This window comes from Triplophysa dalaica, chromosome 10, assembly GCF_015846415.1.
Source record: "Triplophysa dalaica isolate WHDGS20190420 chromosome 10, ASM1584641v1, whole genome shotgun sequence".
Lineage (NCBI taxonomy): Eukaryota > Metazoa > Chordata > Actinopteri > Cypriniformes > Nemacheilidae > Triplophysa > Triplophysa dalaica.
The window spans coordinates 14,194,299-14,212,784 of NC_079551.1; the positions used below are offsets into that span (position 1 = coordinate 14,194,299).

The following is an 18,486-nucleotide window of genomic DNA, read 5'->3' on the forward strand; positions in this document are numbered from 1 at the left end:
CATGTTTAAAATAAACCGACGGGTTTACGGGATGTCTGTCCGTTGTTTATCTATACAGTAGTGGGGATCGAGATCTACCTTTCTTTGCGGAAGGAATTGCTATGAAGGCAAACTATGTAATGCGTCTCTTTAATGCCGCCGCTTTCGAGATATTTTTAATTTCTCTTAATTCAAAATCTATTATATAACTACAATTTATATAATTCATGTGCTTCGTTTATTTTATGAAAGTAACGTGGGCAAGCGTAAATTTTATTGTATGTGGGCTACTATACAGCAATATTTTTTCTTCGGTAAAAAAAACTCTTGGAAGCATTACATGAAATTTTAAATTAAATAAAACAGCAAGACATACAATGCAAGGTGTTTTATTAATTATTGTGAAAAAGAAGCAGTAAGCAAACATTATCTTTAAATATTTTTGGTAAACATGGCTCTAAGGCTTTGTATTTGATAAAGTATCAGAGATACTGTATATGGCTGTTAAATAACAGGAAAATATGTTCGCCATAATTTCTGACACATACATGTGCAACTGTCACAAAAACGTTAATCCAAACATTAACACAGTTCAGGAACAATAACAATCCTGCCCGTTACATGTTGGGCAGTGGCTACAAATTATAAGATTACAGTTATCACATTACTTTACCCTGTGACTAATAATGTAAAAAAACTATAATAATTCCGTTAATACTTAGTTATTTTCCAAAAAAGCTTTTAATGTGGTGCTAGTGAGCTAAAAGCGACAGACGCTATACTGTAGGGCATTAACTCATTATGTTCCGATCTGCGCTATCAAGGTAGAATAATCCCTGACGATCGACACCGGACTTGGAGAATTGGCTTTTTCTATTGGAGACATTAAAATTAAAATGTTAAGACAATTCACTCACCCACTTGTCATATAAACTGTGTGTTTATTTTTTTGGTCGGAAACAAATTGAGGCATTAGACTTTAGAGGAAAGCTTTCCAGGGTCCTTTTCCATATAAATTAATGGACTTGAAAGAGAAGCTGTTGGTTAAGGTTAAAATTTGTTTAATTTAGTCATTTTCCAAGAAAACTAAAAAAATTATATACTTTTTAACATAAATATATGGCTTGCACTGCCGGGGAGTCCTGCTGAAACCATCAGAGAACACTGGTAAAACAGCCCACTTTTCGTCAAAGTTGATTTAAAAGTGGGAAGTGGGTACTTGACACTGAATCCTCAGCCTCAGTCCTTCTCTTGCGCTGCGTAACACCATCTCTTTGCAGTGCATTGCAAATGTTGGATTTTTGACACAAAATTTAATTCAAGTTTTATTTAAATGACACACGACAAAATAAAACAAAATTGTATTTTTATTGTGTCATCCCAATCCATTGTTTTGTTGTTTCTTGTCTGTTTCCTATTTCCCTTGTCTGTCGTGTCTTGCTAAGTGTGGTTCCCTTCAGAGGACGCCAGGGGGCGTCCTTTTGAGCGGGGTGTCATCGTTCTGTTCAGGCTTTTCCGGTCTTGGGGTCAGGATTATGACAGTATCACGTGTCTAGTGTGAGACAGACATGGCATTGTTTGTTTTGACATATCATGTGCTTTCTCTTGTTTCCTAGTTAGTGTTAATTAATTAGTGAATCCCTTGCAGCTGTTCCCTGTTGATTTTTACCCTTTAAATTGTCTGTATGTTTCTCTGTGCTGTGTTCGTTTGTTTTGTTCCATGAGTTCTGTGACAGGGTCATCTTAAGTATTCTGAATGTTGTATGAAGTTTGGACAGAAAAGTACTAGTAATACATGTGGACATTAATAAATGATAAAACAATTTTAATGAATAGGACACAGGCCCATACAGAACGGTTTTATTCTTATCGCATGTAGTTTTGTACACTACTGGCATCCACTGTTGATAGCAGAGGCCTCTCTCAACTTATATTTTACAGCTTGTAAATTATTAAGAATATAAGCTTTGTATACGCACCCATCAAAATCCCCCCACAAGATTCCAATTTAACCCCTGGTTATACTTTAATATCAAGAGTGTAAAACACACACACACACACACACACACACACACACACACAGAGGTAGAGTGCTTTGGCACTGCTGCTCTTGGCTTTTAAAACTGAGCCTGCTCACAGCATAAGAGCACATCTGTACATCAATGCACATCTGTGACAGTAAAATATGACTGTCCTTTGTCCCCTGGATCTTGGGATTACTTTTCATCAGCAATTCCTCAGATGTAATCATCAGAACTAAATAACATTAACAATATTTATATCGCAACCATGAATCTTAGGTAATGTTTAACATTACATCTGACTAATAAATACTGTACAAAATGTATTCTTCACTGTTAGTTTGTGTTAGTTAATAATCTGTAAGCATTTTTAAGGATTTTAATGATCTATAGGCATTTGTGCATTAATAATAAATATTATAAATAAATTATAAATAAATATTACCATTCTCATCCTTACTCCATCTGGAGGATTAAATTAGTATTACAGCATTTTTACTGATACTTAAAAATTGAATGGCAACACCATTCAAGACATCCCAAATCCATTTGCTACTTATTATTTACAGTATCTTGGAGTCTTGTTGACAAAGTTTGGTGTTAATAGTACGGTTCTACTAGGAGAAATATGCGTTGATTCACAGCCTGTTTTCCATCTTCAAACCAAAATAGCTGACTTCCTGTTGATCGTAGCTAATGACTGTTTAGGAAGTTGTCTGGCTTGATGAGAACAATATATGAACCGAGTTTGGTGACTGTATGAAGAATGAGCCCCCTCTCTTTTGTCAAAAGGTGGTGCTATAAAGTGTCTTCTCCAAGCCCATTTATGAGTTTTTGCCAGTGTCTAACTATCATCTGATGTGTGTGTCGATTTTCATACAATTATAAGCATGTTAAGTGCTTAAAAAATTCCTGAAAAGAATATAGAAGTTTTACACGTTGCCCTGGCAACAGCATTTAAGATATCAAGAATCCTTTTTAAGTTTCACATCTGTTTTGTTTTGACATTGTGCAGGTGATATGTTAAACAGATCAGGTAAAAATAAAACGCTGATATCAAAGCTCCTTAAAAATGACACTTCCTGCAGGCAGTTAATGTTACTATAACTTTGACTCATACCAGTCATTTCTATATGATCGGCCCCATACAACGTACAAACTGCAAAATTTTGATAAAAATCAAACAATGTATGTGGAAGTTACAATAACTTCCTGGGCATTATTCAAATATTAATTAATGTTGTTCTATCTATACATCACATCAATAGAATGCAAATACCAGTGTTCTGTATTATAGTTTCCATTAAAACAAATACAACTCCCATTATAACCCTTAAATCCATAAAATGTTCTAGTGTTGGTGAATTATTACAAATTGACAAAACAAGTAGAAACTGTGCTGGATGTTTCATTTCATCCAAGAGTAAATAGCAAAACATTAATATAGAATATACATTTGTTTGAAACGCGGAGCCAGGCGTGAGTTACCAAAGGGTGCGCGCGTCCGTCAAGGCTCGTCCATATTGCCAGATGCGCTTGTGGAGACATGCGGTGTGGAGCCGATCTCAAGTATAAACGAGTTTAAACGTCTCTTCCGCGGGACGCACGATTGCGATGAGATGTCGATCAATCAATCAGCCCTAAAATCCCTTCACAATTTTGCATCTCCATTGTCCTGAGATCATGTTGACGGAGTTTGGTGGCAGTCGGGTTAAAATCCTACGAGGAGTATCGCAAATTCCAATCAATATGCCCGGGTGCCAAGCCCAACGACAGGAAAACAATATGGCTCTGCACATATGGTTCGAGGAACCTAATAATCCTTAAGTCTTAAGAGAACAAGAGGGCCCTGTGCCATTTGTGGCTTGACCCCTAGTTATACCCCTAGCAACCAACGAATGGTCTATGTCTTTGGGTGTAACACTTTAACAGACAATATGTCAATTGCCAATTCTTCTGATGTCACGAGTCTGGGACACGCCTTTTAAAAACAGCGTCTATATAATGTCACCTGTTTCTGGCTTTGGACTCACTGGCACTGCTGACTTTTAGGCATCATCTGCAAGGGATTCTTATCTGTTATCTGCTGGTAATGAAACATTTGCTCTTTCTATTTCTTACAAGAAAATGAATCAATATATTTTAAACATGCTAATACATATTTCTCCTCTACAACAAACTACTCAAAACTACAAAACTATTAATGTGTTTTTCTTACTTTACTCTTTAAGGGTTATCATGCAAAAGAATTATAAAACATACATTCTCCTCAACATTTCCAAGTGAATATTGTAATACAGTTTATAGTGTTCTACTGTAATTACAAAAATGACTTACAAAGAATTCTATACATATTAAGTAGGACAATTGCATTTTCTTTAGTTAACAATCAATACACATACATTAAGTTTTTTAATTTTATTTACAAGAAGTCTCGTTACTAACTTCTTGTCTTCTCATAGGTAAGCAATGGCATCTATTTCAATGTCCTCTGGAAAAGTGTCTGTCTGCCCACATGCTAAGGACCTTCTCAGTGGAGAAACTGTGAATGGAAAATCTTTGGTCAACAGTGAATGCATCTTGAATGGCAAGGCAGGACAAAGTACGAAAGAATCGACCCAAATGATTGAAACAAATGATCAGCATATGAAGAGTATGAATCGAGATCATATTGAGGATGGATTGGGGATAACCATTGAGAGGAATTGGATTCGCCCAGATTTACCAAGCAAATGCACCTGGACACTTGGTGGCTCAACCAGAGAGTCACCCCACAACCACTTCCAAAAGTAAGATCAGCCTCATAAAATTCATATTTGTCATTCTGGAAGAGAGGCATATGATTGTAAAGTGATTTGGGTGTACAGCAATTCACAAAAAGTGCTATATAAATGCCTCCTTCATTCATGTTGTAAGCTTTGTTTGAAAGGTTTTCAAAATGTTCTATATTTGTCTGAATCAAACTAAGAAGTAAATTGCAAGTCATGCAATAAATAATTCCTGGAAGGTATTTTAACAAATGGTGTGGTAATCCAGTAGTCCACACACATTTCTCAAACTTCTTATATCAAGACACATGTTCTTGGACAAGAAAAATTACCTTATATTCTCTTTCATAAAACAAGACTAAATATCTAAGAATTTAAAAAAAAATCTGCCAATAGTATGAGGAAAATAAACTAGAAGTTTTTTTTCTCACCTTATTGGGAGATGTTTTGCTTGTTTAATTTCCCTAATTCTCATTGGGTGGGTTGCACCAACAAGGTTTATTTAATAATTCCGTTGCACCAAACTGTAAACCATGTTTAAAAATAATCAGGTTTTTATATAAACTATCATTTGACCCAGGTTTAAATTTAACAGTAAATCTAGATTAACTTTAAAAAAACAACAACACACATCTATAATAAAATATTCGGAAAAATGATCAGAAACCAATTCATAAGTTTCAGGTCATGCTTCAGTGATGTGTTTATTGTAAAAATAAATGGAAATAAATAAAACACCTCAGCAAGAGTCAGGGCATGACGGTTTGATAAACTTGGTCGTTGGCTGTAAAGTGTCAAGTTCAAGATGCCCTGCTTTCTTATGTTTCTTTCTATTATTAAACGGAAAAGACTGACACCCTGAGAGAAGAGTAGTTATTTTAGAGGCACCAGTGAGGAGGGTCTGTGGTATTGTGGGCGCCCTGTCTAAATTGTGGTTCGGGGCAGTCCCGAACAGGCGCACCTCAGCCTGCGGTGCTACCGCAAACAGCCCCAGAACACTAGGATAACCCCCGGAAACACAATTGCCGTTCGCGGCAGGGTCGAAGGCAGAGGTTCACCCGCTCGTGATTTCCGTACTGCGCAATTCTCTCTCTTATGTGTGCTTAAATCGCGAGCTGCAGGATAATGATGCGGCTCAACTATCATATTTGTCATGGCCCTCAAGGCTTGTGAAATGTGTTTATGGATGTTCAGACTGATCAACGAATTATCTAGAGAGGTTATAAATAGCGAAATCACGTTAATTTTACATGCACAGGCTGTTTATTTCCTTTTTACATGACAGTGCAACACTATTGCTGTTTAGTTTCATTGGTAAATCCATCATAGCGGACAAAATGAAATCCACCATCCCTAGATTAGCTCTAAAATCTGTTTACTTACAGTTTACTGGCTTAGGTCATTTTTCTTGCCAAGAAAATTTATCTTGATATAAGAATATTAAGAAATTTGTACAATAAAACAAGACAAAAGTACTTAGTAAGAATGTCATATTTTGCAGTGTAGAGTCTCCAGGTTCATGATGGCTCAATCATGTAGTCACTTCTGTTATGAACTTCTGGTTGGTTTGGGGTTGACAATTACCATAATGTGGTAATGTGTGTCACCTCAATGTGATGTGATCCTTTTTCTCACAGGACAAAGACCCCCAGTATCCTCCCCAACATCCTTAGTAAAGTTGGAGACACCCCACTGATTCGCATAAACAAGATTCAGAAAGCGTTTGGCCTTAAGTGTGAGCTCTGTAAGTATCTCTGTAAATTGAATGTAGGTGCACATTGATTTAATGAAGCATGTTTTTATAAAAGTGTGCTATGAGGACGTTATTGTATGAACATGTAGAGGAACTTGTTAGCGGCATGTGTTTTTAAAGTTTATTTTTCTTATTTTATCTGCAGTTTTTTGCCTGTTTTAAAAATAAATACAAAAATGCTTTGTAGAAATATTTTTTTGCAGTGAAGGTCATGGGTTGCACATAATCATAACAAATAGTACATTAATGCACTTTGAAAAATGATTGACCTTATACAGAAACTTAAACACCAGAACGAATGTTTAATGTTTCACAGTTGTTCCACAGAAAAACAACAGTATACCGGTGCAATCAGCTAACTTGTCCCCCGCACCATTTATCATAAAAGCACTAAAAGTACTTTCAGCGAAGTTTTGAAATGAATAGTTTAGTAACACGTCACAAATTCTTCACTGTGTTATTTCAGTGGCGAAATGTGAGTTCTTCAATGCCGGTGGCAGTGTGAAGGATAGAATCAGTCAGCGCATGATAGAGGACGCTGAGCGTGACGGTGTTCTCAAACCTGGAGACACCATCATAGAGCCCACTTCAGGAAACACAGGTTGTTGTGCTCGATCGTGTGTCTGTGTGGCAAATTGCATAAAAAATACTAAATGGTGACTTTTGTTCATTTCAAAGTGCCAAAAGATTACTATGATGCTTTAGGGGTAGGGAATGGAATTTAAAGTTTGTACAGTATAAAAATCATTACGTTTATGGAGAGTCCTTGTAAACCACATATACATTGCAAGTGTGTGCTTGTGCATGTCAAAGTGTGCGAAAGTTTCTATTCACAGTAGGCTATTTAATGCCGTTTATTGCTGAGAAGCCAAGACTTCTTTGTATTTGTACTTTAGACATTGAAATACTGAGGCTTTGTTTACACTCTCACGCAAATCCGATTTTTGTGCATATCCATTTTAAATCTTTTTGAAATTATTAATTGTCCACACAGTGTATAGAACTGTTCAGATCCGATGTGTGTGTCACATGGCGCTCTCTCGTTTTTTGCAATACCTGATTTGGTTTCTATTCATTGTTGAAATTTATGTGTGTTGAAGTTCATGCTTCGCTGTCCAGACCGAACGCGAGAGCAATTCCTCAGCACACTGCTCTACTTCGCTATCCCTGTAGGGTTATGTCTATCATAAGATGATCAGTCTGAGCAGTGCTGTGTAGAGTCGAACACGGATAATATTTCTTACAATATGACGAGTGTAGCCGTTGCACTGGATTACTATGTCTAAGAGCGATTCACATTTCATGTATAAAACTGCGCAGAAAATGCGAGACTTGCCGCTTTCTCTAATCAAATATCCCGCGGTATACTGAACTTTCGCCATCTAGATGTGGTGCAGATGTGCTTACAAAAATGTGTACGCTGAACCAAAAGCTCCAGAAAAGTGAATCGCCCCTAATCTGCTGCTGAAGCCTGGAATGCTTTATTCAGTGCTCCCGTCTCCTACAGCAGACAGACAACAACACTGCTACCTTGTATCTGCAGAGACGTCTGACGTGCTTACGTTTCAACGTGGTGTTTCACGTGGCGGAAGAACATAAAGCTAACGACCTGGGCATTCAGACTGAAACAGATTTCCAGAATTATTATTAAAAATATTCATGTGATTTTTTTGCTGTTCACACTTGCTTAATGTGGCACAAGTTCAATGGGATGTGCACAAAAATCGGATTTGAACTGATCACCTGACTGTAGCCTAAAAGACCAGTTCAGCTAGTTCTCAGCCACTCAACTAGCAGCAACAATGATGAGCTATAATAAGTAAATACGTCAAGCAACTGTAACATTCAGTCTTCACATAAATTGGACAAATAATGTTCAGGAATGTTCACACCAGTTTGTGTAAGAATTAGGTTTGAGGGTAATGCGTTGAAAGTATAATCGACTTTGTACAAAAGCAATGGAAGTATAAAAGATGTCATCACTACAACAGTGAATCCAACCTATGTGTGTGCCCAGGTATTGGACTTGCTCTGGCAGCAGCAGTCAAAGGTTATGATTGCATAGTTGTCATGCCTGAGAAAATGAGTATGGAAAAGGTGATTTTTTTAAGATTTTGAATTCTGAATTTCATGATTTAGATTTTCTAAGTGTGTGTGTGTGTGTGGTTCTGTGCATATTTATTTGTATGTGCCATACTACCAGGTGGATGTCCTCCGTGCTCTTGGTGCAGAGATTGTTCGAACCCCAAACTCTGTCCGCTTTGATTCTCCTGAGTCTCATGTGGCCGTGGCTTGGCGTCTGAAAAATTGCAAACGCCCACATTCTGGACCAGTACCGCAACCCCAGCAACCCACTGGCTCACTATGATACCACTGCAGAGGAGATCCTGGAGCAGTGTGATGGTAACAACAATTTTAGGTTCTTGATCATTTACTCTCTCCTGACTGCTCAAATCACAAGTTGATTTCATGTTTTATGTTTGCTATCTTTAGGTAAAATAGACATGCTGGTGGCTGGAGCTGGCACTGGTGGTACAATCACTGGCATCGCCCGCAAGCTGAAGGAGAAATGCCCTAATATCAAGGTGATTAACGCCTGCATTCTCTATAAATATAAATAATGTGTCACTGATTTCTCTGTAAAGTATCATAAAATACAGAAATATCTATAAAAATACAGTTACAAAGAAATGTCCTTTATGCAAACCTTAATTGTTTTTTTATATTTTGGTCTTTTTTTGACATTGCAAGATACCACACGAATCACATGCAACTTTTTGTTCAAATCATTATTAGAATATTGATGACAGAGTAAGAATATTTCTTGTGACATCTTCTCCTCTCAGAAATCCACTTCTGTCATTGTACATTAGACCGTATGTAGCCAGATGTGTTGATTAGCAGCAGGCTTTAGAGACTGTGGTTTATCCACCTTCATCTGCCCTTGAATGAATTTACCTGTTTTTCAGAGACAAAATAAGGAATTCTCTCTAATCTGATTAGATTTCCGCCCAAGAGATTTTAGCTTTAGCCAAGATACTAATCATTACTTATAAGAAATCCACATGCTTAACATTACTTTGGATTTTTACACCAGTACTGAATTCTGTAACAATTGTCTGTTTCATTGTCCCTCAGACTGTTGGTGTGGATCCTGAAGGCTCTATTGTTGCTGAGCCAGAGGAAATTAATAAGACTGATAAAACTCATAATGAGATGGAGGGCATTGGACATGACTTCATCCCCACTGTTTTGGATAGATCTGTAAGTGCATATATACACAACAGTCCTTGATTCAATCAAAACATTTTCAAGGTCAGAAATTAACTTTTCTATTAAGGGGCACAATTTGCCCTTTAGAAGTGATTTCGAAGGGCAATTTTTATCTTCATTAGGACAGTATTCCCAAATACCTTATCAAGCATTAATGCATTGTATTGTATGTCAATGTAGCGAGGAAGACGTGGCGAGAATGTTTGAATGATTGCCGGTTCCCGCCTCCTTCCTTCCGGGTTTCGGCACCAATGTAATACTTCTCAAGATATGGAAGGAAGGAGGCGGGAACCGGCAAACATTTAAACAAACATTTAATAAAGTAATAATAGCCGGCGGCCCCTCACGGCCGCGGGCAACACAAATACAAATACAAATACAAACATGTTCGGGCCCGGTCCTCTCTCCTCGTACCTTATGTCAGCTCGTTCTTTTATGCTTCCGATCTCCACCGTCAGAAATACGGAGCCGGTGTGTGCACAGCTGATAGCCATTATCACTCACGCCACCGGCCCCACCCCTTTGTCTGACGGCTCTCGCCACTCCTTCCTCGCTACAGTCAAATACTTAAATTTAGTCAGTTAATTTAACCAATAAGAAGAGTATATGGACCGTTAATTATTATCTGCATCAAGAAAAGCCATCTTTAAACTGCATCTGTCATTGTTTATAAAAGACTGTTTAATGCCGCTAAAATGTGTCACACGGTCAGAAGGCAAACCACAGATCACAATGATCAGAAGGGTTTAATAGAATCAGCTGATTACAGGTAAGTACCTACACAGGTAAGTATAATCCAATAGAGAAATAGGCCCATGCTTACACATCCACAGATAAGTAAATCCAAAGTGTACATTGGGAACAGGTAAGTAATTCCACAGGTAAGTAGAAACTCAAGACAGACAAAAAGTCACAAATTTGCTAACTAACAAAAATACCTGACATTAAGTGACAAGGCGGAAGCAGGTTCGGTTCGCTACACTTCCTCAATTTGCTGCCTTATTTCTCAAAATGCTGCCAATTGAATGGGCCAAGATTGACAGTGATTCGAACATTTGGCATTTCTAATGTATTCCAGGTCCCGATGATCAGAACGTAGCACTTGATGGCGCTCTTCCCTGAACAGAAATGAACCGTGCAAAGAGGCTCAATGGGAGCTCAAGGGGGACCTTAGTCAGGGGAGTACCAAAGTAGGCAATGGTTATTTGGGAGTCAAACAGGTCCACCTGTTTGACAGATGAGTGTCATGAACTGGGGAAGAGACAAGGCAGGAGAACCCAATTGCAGGCAGAGGCACGACAGGAGGGGGTTAACAGGTGATTTATTTTACAAATAACACTAACAAAACAGGCAAAACAAAAACCCACGAGGGGGAAAACAATACAGGATAAATAATAAAGTTAACAAAGAGACTCACTGACTAAAACTACAAAAACAAACACTTGAAACCAACACTGGACTACACTTACTAAGATTGGGGAACACGAACCAGGAACAAGGAACATCCAAATAGTAAAACGCATACAAGGCAAGGTAAGACGCATACAAGGCAAGGTAATACACGGGCAAGGCAACACTTATAGCAAACAATGAACGCGCACAGGACAAAGAAACATGAGGACTCTTATAGAGGAGGTAATTAACACAAACTAGGAAACAGGAGGGTAGGGAACAATGACGCAGACTAGAGAGAGAGAGAGTATGGCGGCAAATAAGTGCCAAAATCATCTCTCTCCCACGTGAAACAAAGGATTCTGTATATCCAAAGGAATCATGACAGAACCCCCGCCTTAAGGAGCAGCATCCTGATGCTCCTCAAAGGCACAAACAAGACAAGACAGACTGGGACACTGACAAGACCAAACAAAACATGGAAAACATGACTAGGGGCAGACAGGCAAGAACAATAAACGGGTTGGGGTGAGACATCAAAAACAACAGACATGGGAGGGGGGGTGGGGGTGGGGGCAAACAAGAATACACAGGGAGTCCAGATGGGGCAGGGCTGGGAGGGGAAGTCCTAGCCCTGGGAGACGCGCCAGAGCGCGGAGCCCGAGGGGGCTTGACAGGGCTTGGCGCCGGTCTGAAGGCCGGCTGGACAGGGCTTGACGCCGGCTGCTGGACCGGCTGGACAGGGCTTGACGCCGGCTGCTGGACCGGGCTTGGTTCCGGCTGCTGGACCGGGCTTGGTTCCGGCTGCTGGACCGGGCTTGGTTCAGGCTCCTAGCCCGGGCTTGGTTCCGGCTGCTGGACCGGGCTTGGTTCCGGCTGCTGGACCGGGCTTGGTTCCGGCTCCTGGACCGGGCTTGGTTCCGGCTCCTGGACCGGGCTTGGTTCCGGCTCCTGGACCGGGCTTGGTTCCGGCTCCTGGAAGGAATCCGCGGCCGGGTCGGCCGCCCGGACCGTCACCTCCCCACGGCGCCCCCCAAAAAAATATATGGGGCCTGACACCAGTGGACTCGGGACCTCCGGACTCGGGACCACCGGACTCGGGACCACCTCGGCAGGACTTGGCGCCGGTTGACCCGGGGCCCAAACGGTATACGTGTCGAAGCACAAGATCCCAGTTCTTAGACAATAGATCTCGTTAGTGAGCCAAAATGATCCAGTCGTCGAGATACTTGAGTATATCTGGGATAGATGAAGCTAATGCAGCAATATGTGAAACTTGTGACAGTCTGATGTTACAAGCAAGTTTAGGTATTGCGGCCTGTTTATGTAACTGGTTTGTGTGCTAAGTTACATTTGTTTGCATCTTTACTGCAGGTGTCACTGAATGCTGAGAGGGTACACGGCGGGGCTTAGCTATGTGTTCCATCAGGGATGGCAGTACCGCAAGTAACTTTGGTTTGAGAACTGCAACCTTCTTTATAAGTTTGTGGCAGTTGGAACTGCAAGTGGATGTTGATTCAGAATGTATTTTTACCTGTTTGACATTTACATTTAGTCATTTAGCAGACGCTTTTGTCAAAAGCGACTTACAGATGAGATAAACATTGGAAGCTAATGGAACAACATAAGGACAACAAAAAGCAATAGTGCTTAAACAGACTAGTCTCATATAGCCTACCAAAGTACACAAAGCTAAGTTTTTTTTTTTAAAGAGTAGAAAAGAGATAGAAGTCAGAACTGATCGGTCAGGTGTTTACGGAAGAGATGCGATCCGGAAGGTGATGGCAACCTGGTCTGGTAAGTACTCACATTGATGAAATAACTGTCACTTATGTGTTCAATGTTCTTCATTTACACACAGTAATGAGTGTACAGTCAAGAACGCCAGGTTTGCCATTCTGCCAGACCGTAACACCCTGTTTACACCGCACATCTCTACTGGATGCGGTGTGATGTGACGCAACAATTCCCTTTGTTCCATTGTTTTGTCTTGTCGCAGTACTGCTCATGTCTGGATTTAGACAGAGTGCCATTTCAGAATCATTATGAGTCTATCTCTCTCTTTTTGGCCTAGTTAAAGCACGATACTACAAAATATGGTTTGATAGTTTCAGTTTGACATACAGGTGATTTTTGTGACCTATAAAAAGCTTCATATAAGGAATCTGATTTGTTTTGTTTTTAGGTGGTCGATAGTTGGTATAAATCCACAGATGCAGAGTCTTTCGTCATGGCTCGTATGCTTATCAGAGAAGAGGGTCTCTTGTGTGGTATGTCTGGTACATCTATTATGCTTGATATGTGTGCTATTGTGTGTAGCTAAGCTCTTTTTTGTTATGTTTTATTTTAGGTGGAAGTTCAGGCGCTGCCATGTCTGCAGCAGTGCATGAAGCTAAAGAGCTGAAAGAAGGCCAGCGCTGTGTGGTGATCCTTCCCGACTCCATCCGCAACTACATGTGCGTTTCAGTGTTCCCAGCAGTCTAATGTGGTTAGCTTAGCTAATGTAAATTTGCATTATATTTACTGGTGGATTATAGTAGTAGTTCAGAACAAAATGAAAGTTCTGTCATCATTTACTCACCCTCTTGTTATATCAAACCAGTATGACTTTCTTTATTATGCAGAATACAGCAGATGTTTTGAAGAATGATGGTAACAGAAAACCGATGGTCCCCATTAATTCTGTAACCATACCATAGATATCAATCAGAATCAGCGATTATCGGTTACCAACATTAAGATAATGTTAGAATAATGTGCAGGATATTATGCTTTGTTTGCTTTGGTAATGCTAAATGCTTTCTTTCTCCCCAGGTCTAAATTTCTCAGCGACCAATGGATGTGTGAAAAGGGCTTTCTGAGAGAGGAAGATCTGGTTAACAAGCCATGGTGAGCACATTTACACATCTATGTAGTATACATGTTAACTGAAGGATGTGTGCATGCCCCTATAGTTTTATTCATTAAATACTGTACAAACCCCTGCCACAGCACTGGGGTTGTTTTCTTGGGCTTCAGATCTTTATGTCCATTTTGTACCTGTTCAGGGCCATAATACTCCCTCTGACATCCTATGCCTGGCACCATAATGAACTTTGCCTTTACTACATCATCTTGACAAACATCACATAACGATCGTGCTTTGTTTCTGTATTGTTGCTATAAGAGTTTTGCTTTTTTGATTCTTTTGATTCTTTATGTTGCCTATTTTTCTTCCTGCTCGACATGGCCAGTTACTTGCAAAATATGCTAATACTTTACAATTCAATGTTATTTTATTGAACTTAATATTGGTGAAAATTTAACACATTTGAACAAAAACATTCACAAACTAAATAAAAAAACACTGTATTTGTTACTGATATGTAGTGCATTAAATAATGTTAACTAAGTCTTATGCTAAAGTGTTACCAAAAATAGTATAGTAAAAAGCAGGGCATGTTATCATTGCAGTGTGTGGTGTCAGAAGTCTGAATTGTAGTCCCTTTCTCCTAGACATGTCCGATGGATCTTCTACAATGAGGTAGATGGTTTTTGCAGTTGTCACTGCCATTGATCTGCTGCACTCTGTGGCTACTAGTGAGAGGAGGGAACACTCAATGTCTGAATGTAACCTGTCTGAAGACCAGTGAATGACAAATACCTACACATCTGATATAAAAGTTTTTTTTTTATAAAGAATGTGTGGATAGAATGATAGAATGCTACTACTTTTAGAACTTGTTTCAGCAAGTTGAATTAGGATTGAATGTAAGTGGTAACCAATATAGTTTCTAAATGTTACCGGAGATTTATTCTCTTTCTCGCTTGTTTTTAATTTCTGATATTATTTGAGTTTCTTAAACTTTGGTGTAGCAGGCATATCTTTAGTTTAGCATCCGGGATAGTTAAGTAATCTTAAATCAAAGAACGATTTTTGGAATATACTTTGACTTCAATGTGTTGTTGACATGACATGGCATTTTTACTGTCACACAAAATAAATATGATTAGTATTGTCCTAATTTAAAATGCACTAAATGGTAAAGCATATCTTTATCTTACATGGACCTGTTGTTATAAAACAACTTTGTTATTGGTTGTTTTTTCTCAAAATTGTTTTGTCTTGTGACTGTCTCAAGCATGGTTCAGTAAATTATATCTTCTATAAATTAAAAAGAAATGCATAAAAATGTTAACTTGATACTTCAGGTATAATTTTACAAGTGTCTTTTTTATTAAATGGCAATCATTGTTTTCATCCCTATAAGGGTAAGGGGTTAGGGTATTTTTCTAAAAGTGTAGGAACTTGATACATTTTTTCATTAAAAACCATGTCCGCTGGTGTGACACCAGATCCTGATTTTAAATTGAGCAAATACTCGAACAACATTAATTTGCTAAAAAGATCCCATTCAAGTTTATGTTAATGAATACCCCTGTGAGATACATGATGTGTGTACATGGTAATTGAGAAACATGAGAGAACAAGGTATTTTTATAAAGCAATTCTTAATCATTTTTGATCATTTGTGGTGTTCTCAAATTTAAAAGTCACATTTATTACAATTTTTCTGATGTTTTTGGCAGAAAATGTATTATTGTAACTGTCATGAAAATAAATAAAATGTGGTACTACTTTGGTTTTGAGACTGAGAGAATTGATGGTGAAAAATTAACCGGAGGGAGAGCACACAGATCCATAGAGAGAAAATTAACAATGATTCACACATAAGGAAAGGCAAGTTTATTTATATAGCACATGATTGACAGAGATAAACAAGACGTATCTTTAAAATGCAAATGATTTAAGATCACAAATACTTTACATTTAAAGAAACAATAAAACAGCAATATAATTGATTATAAATGTGTGTATATATACATAAAGAATAAGAGCAAAAGAAAAATGAGTTAGAAGTGCAGTTGATGTAGACCAGCACAGTGCTCAGGTTGTAAATGCACAGCTAAACAAGTGTGTTTTTAATCTTCTGGAAGCTGAAGACATTTTAGTGAAAATATAAAAAGAAACTGTGAACTAGTTGACTAATGTAGTGACACCTTATATTTTCTGAAACATCAGACTTCACACTACATAAATATGTGTATTTTTACCAATTTTTACTACGTTTCGGTGAACCCATGTATCTTAGTTGTAACGACATTTTATTTCATTCTATCAAAAACTGTGCATGGGATTAGTTTTATGTTGATATTTAGGGGATTAAGAGTTAGGTGAAGGGAAATCTTTAGGTCCCTAATATAAAATTTATTATGCTGGGGTCTTAAGAGACTGAAATATTACAAATTTGCACTTGACAGGAGAGACTCTGGGTGTGCATTTGAAAAACTGGGTGTGCAACATTTATAAACAGATTAAAGTGCAAAAAACCCAACTCTGCATATAACGTTACAGAATACACGGGTCTGATGTGTAAAACTAAACTCGCCACATCTCTATAAATACATTTTATGTTTATATAAATGATGAAATATAACTATTCATTACATTCAACAACAACGCCATAACACATAAACAGTACCGTTAATAATGCCTCAAAGAGGGAGACGGCGTGGCCTGACAAATTTACGCAATCCTGGATGATGCACCAAAACATATTATGTTATTGTCTCAAGCGTCCGAATCCCTAGGCCTTAAGGGTGTGGCTGAATCCCTGGTTGTTAGAACGCTGAGACAGGATACTATCACACTGGAGGGCACTTCAATAACCTTTGAAATATAAACCCAGCAAGGAATATAAACCCAGCAGGGAAGTACGCCATTTCCAAGGCTTTTTCTGCTTACAGAGTAGGATTAGCAGAGCAGACCTGCCCTGCTGAATTCCTGCAGCAACGTTTCAGACACCTTCAAGACCTGCCCATCCCATAATTTGATAGAGTACAGCCACTCATTCACATTGGAGCAGATTGTCCTCACTTGATCAATCCAACAGAGAAGAGTGTATTTTGGACATCCTAAATCGCCAGCTGCGATTCACACCAGGTTGGGCTAGGTGCTCCAGGGTCCAATACCAATCCCCTCCTATGATGTCACGCAGTGTCTTTTCACGGTGGTAAATCCAACTTCGCCATGACGGGGAGAAATTATGGCAGTGAGACATTCTTCCTTTCAAGAATGAGAAGGCCATAACTAGATCCAAACAGACGCCATGGAATTGTTGGACTCAAAGACTAAAAGAATCAAGGTAGATAATGAGCTAAGATATGTTACTCCTTTGTTACATATTGCAATATAAGTGCTGTCATGCCTTCGCTCAGACACGTTGAACAACGTCTCCAAAGGAATCCTAAGTCTGTTGAGATGTATAATCAAGAAATTGCTAAACTGGAGAAATCTTGCTACATTTCTAAAGTGGAAACCTCTCAGGATACATCCAGTGAATCATGGTATATTCCTCATCACCTTGTAGAACATAATGGAAAACCACAAATTGTTTTCAATTGCTCCTATCAATATAAATGTATGTCATTGAATGACCAGCTTCTTCCTGGCCCATAATTAGGCTCTTCTCTACTTGGTGTTCTACTCTGGTTCCGCCAGAACCCCGTAGCATTTAGTGGGGACATAAAAGCTATGTTTCACCAAGTGCGGCTGCTGCCAGATGATCGTGTCCTTCTACACTTCCTTTGGAGGAATATGCAGAGATCCAGTGTACCTGATATTTATGAATAGCAAGTTCTGCCTTTTGGAACAACATGAAGCCCATGCTGTGCAATATATGTGTAGTAGAGTAGGCGGGGCGAGACCGTGGTTCGAGTCCGGTGAGTAATTGTGAATTAGCGCCAGCTGTGCGCACACTGGGCTCGAATCACGTAGGAGATGGGAGCATATAAAAGGAACGAGAAACCGGACCGTCGAAGAGAGAGGACCGGGCCCGAACTTATGTTAAGTTTATACTTATGTTCTTGTGCTTAGTATTTATGTTTTGTTCGCCGGCGGTCGTCCGTGAGGGGCCCCCGGCTGTTATATTACTTTATTAAATGTTTAAATGTTTGCCGGTTTCCGACTCCTTCCTTCCCATTTATGGAGATGTGTTACAATATGCATTACAACAATATGTTCGGCGACCAACAAGAGGGAAATGAAGATATCATGAATTCTGTACTCCAATTGTTCTATGTAGACAATTGTTTAGAGAGTTTTCCAAACGTGAAAGATGCCAGGAATCATCTGTATAGAACGCGTTCATTCCCTTTGGGTGACATAACCCTTTTACAACCCCAGCGAAAGTCATCATGCAACAATGTTGGTCAAAGCCTCGTGCCAGACCCAATTCAACGAGCTTGCATGTCATGGGAA

General features: G+C 39.0%; 1 pseudogene; it reads left to right on the forward strand.

Annotated features, from left to right (window-relative positions):
- The first annotated feature begins 4,469 nt into the window (after nucleotides 1-4,469).
- LOC130430646 (cystathionine beta-synthase-like) lies at nucleotides 4,470-14,079 on the forward strand (annotated as a pseudogene).
- Nucleotides 14,080-18,486: the final 4,407 nt, after the last annotated feature.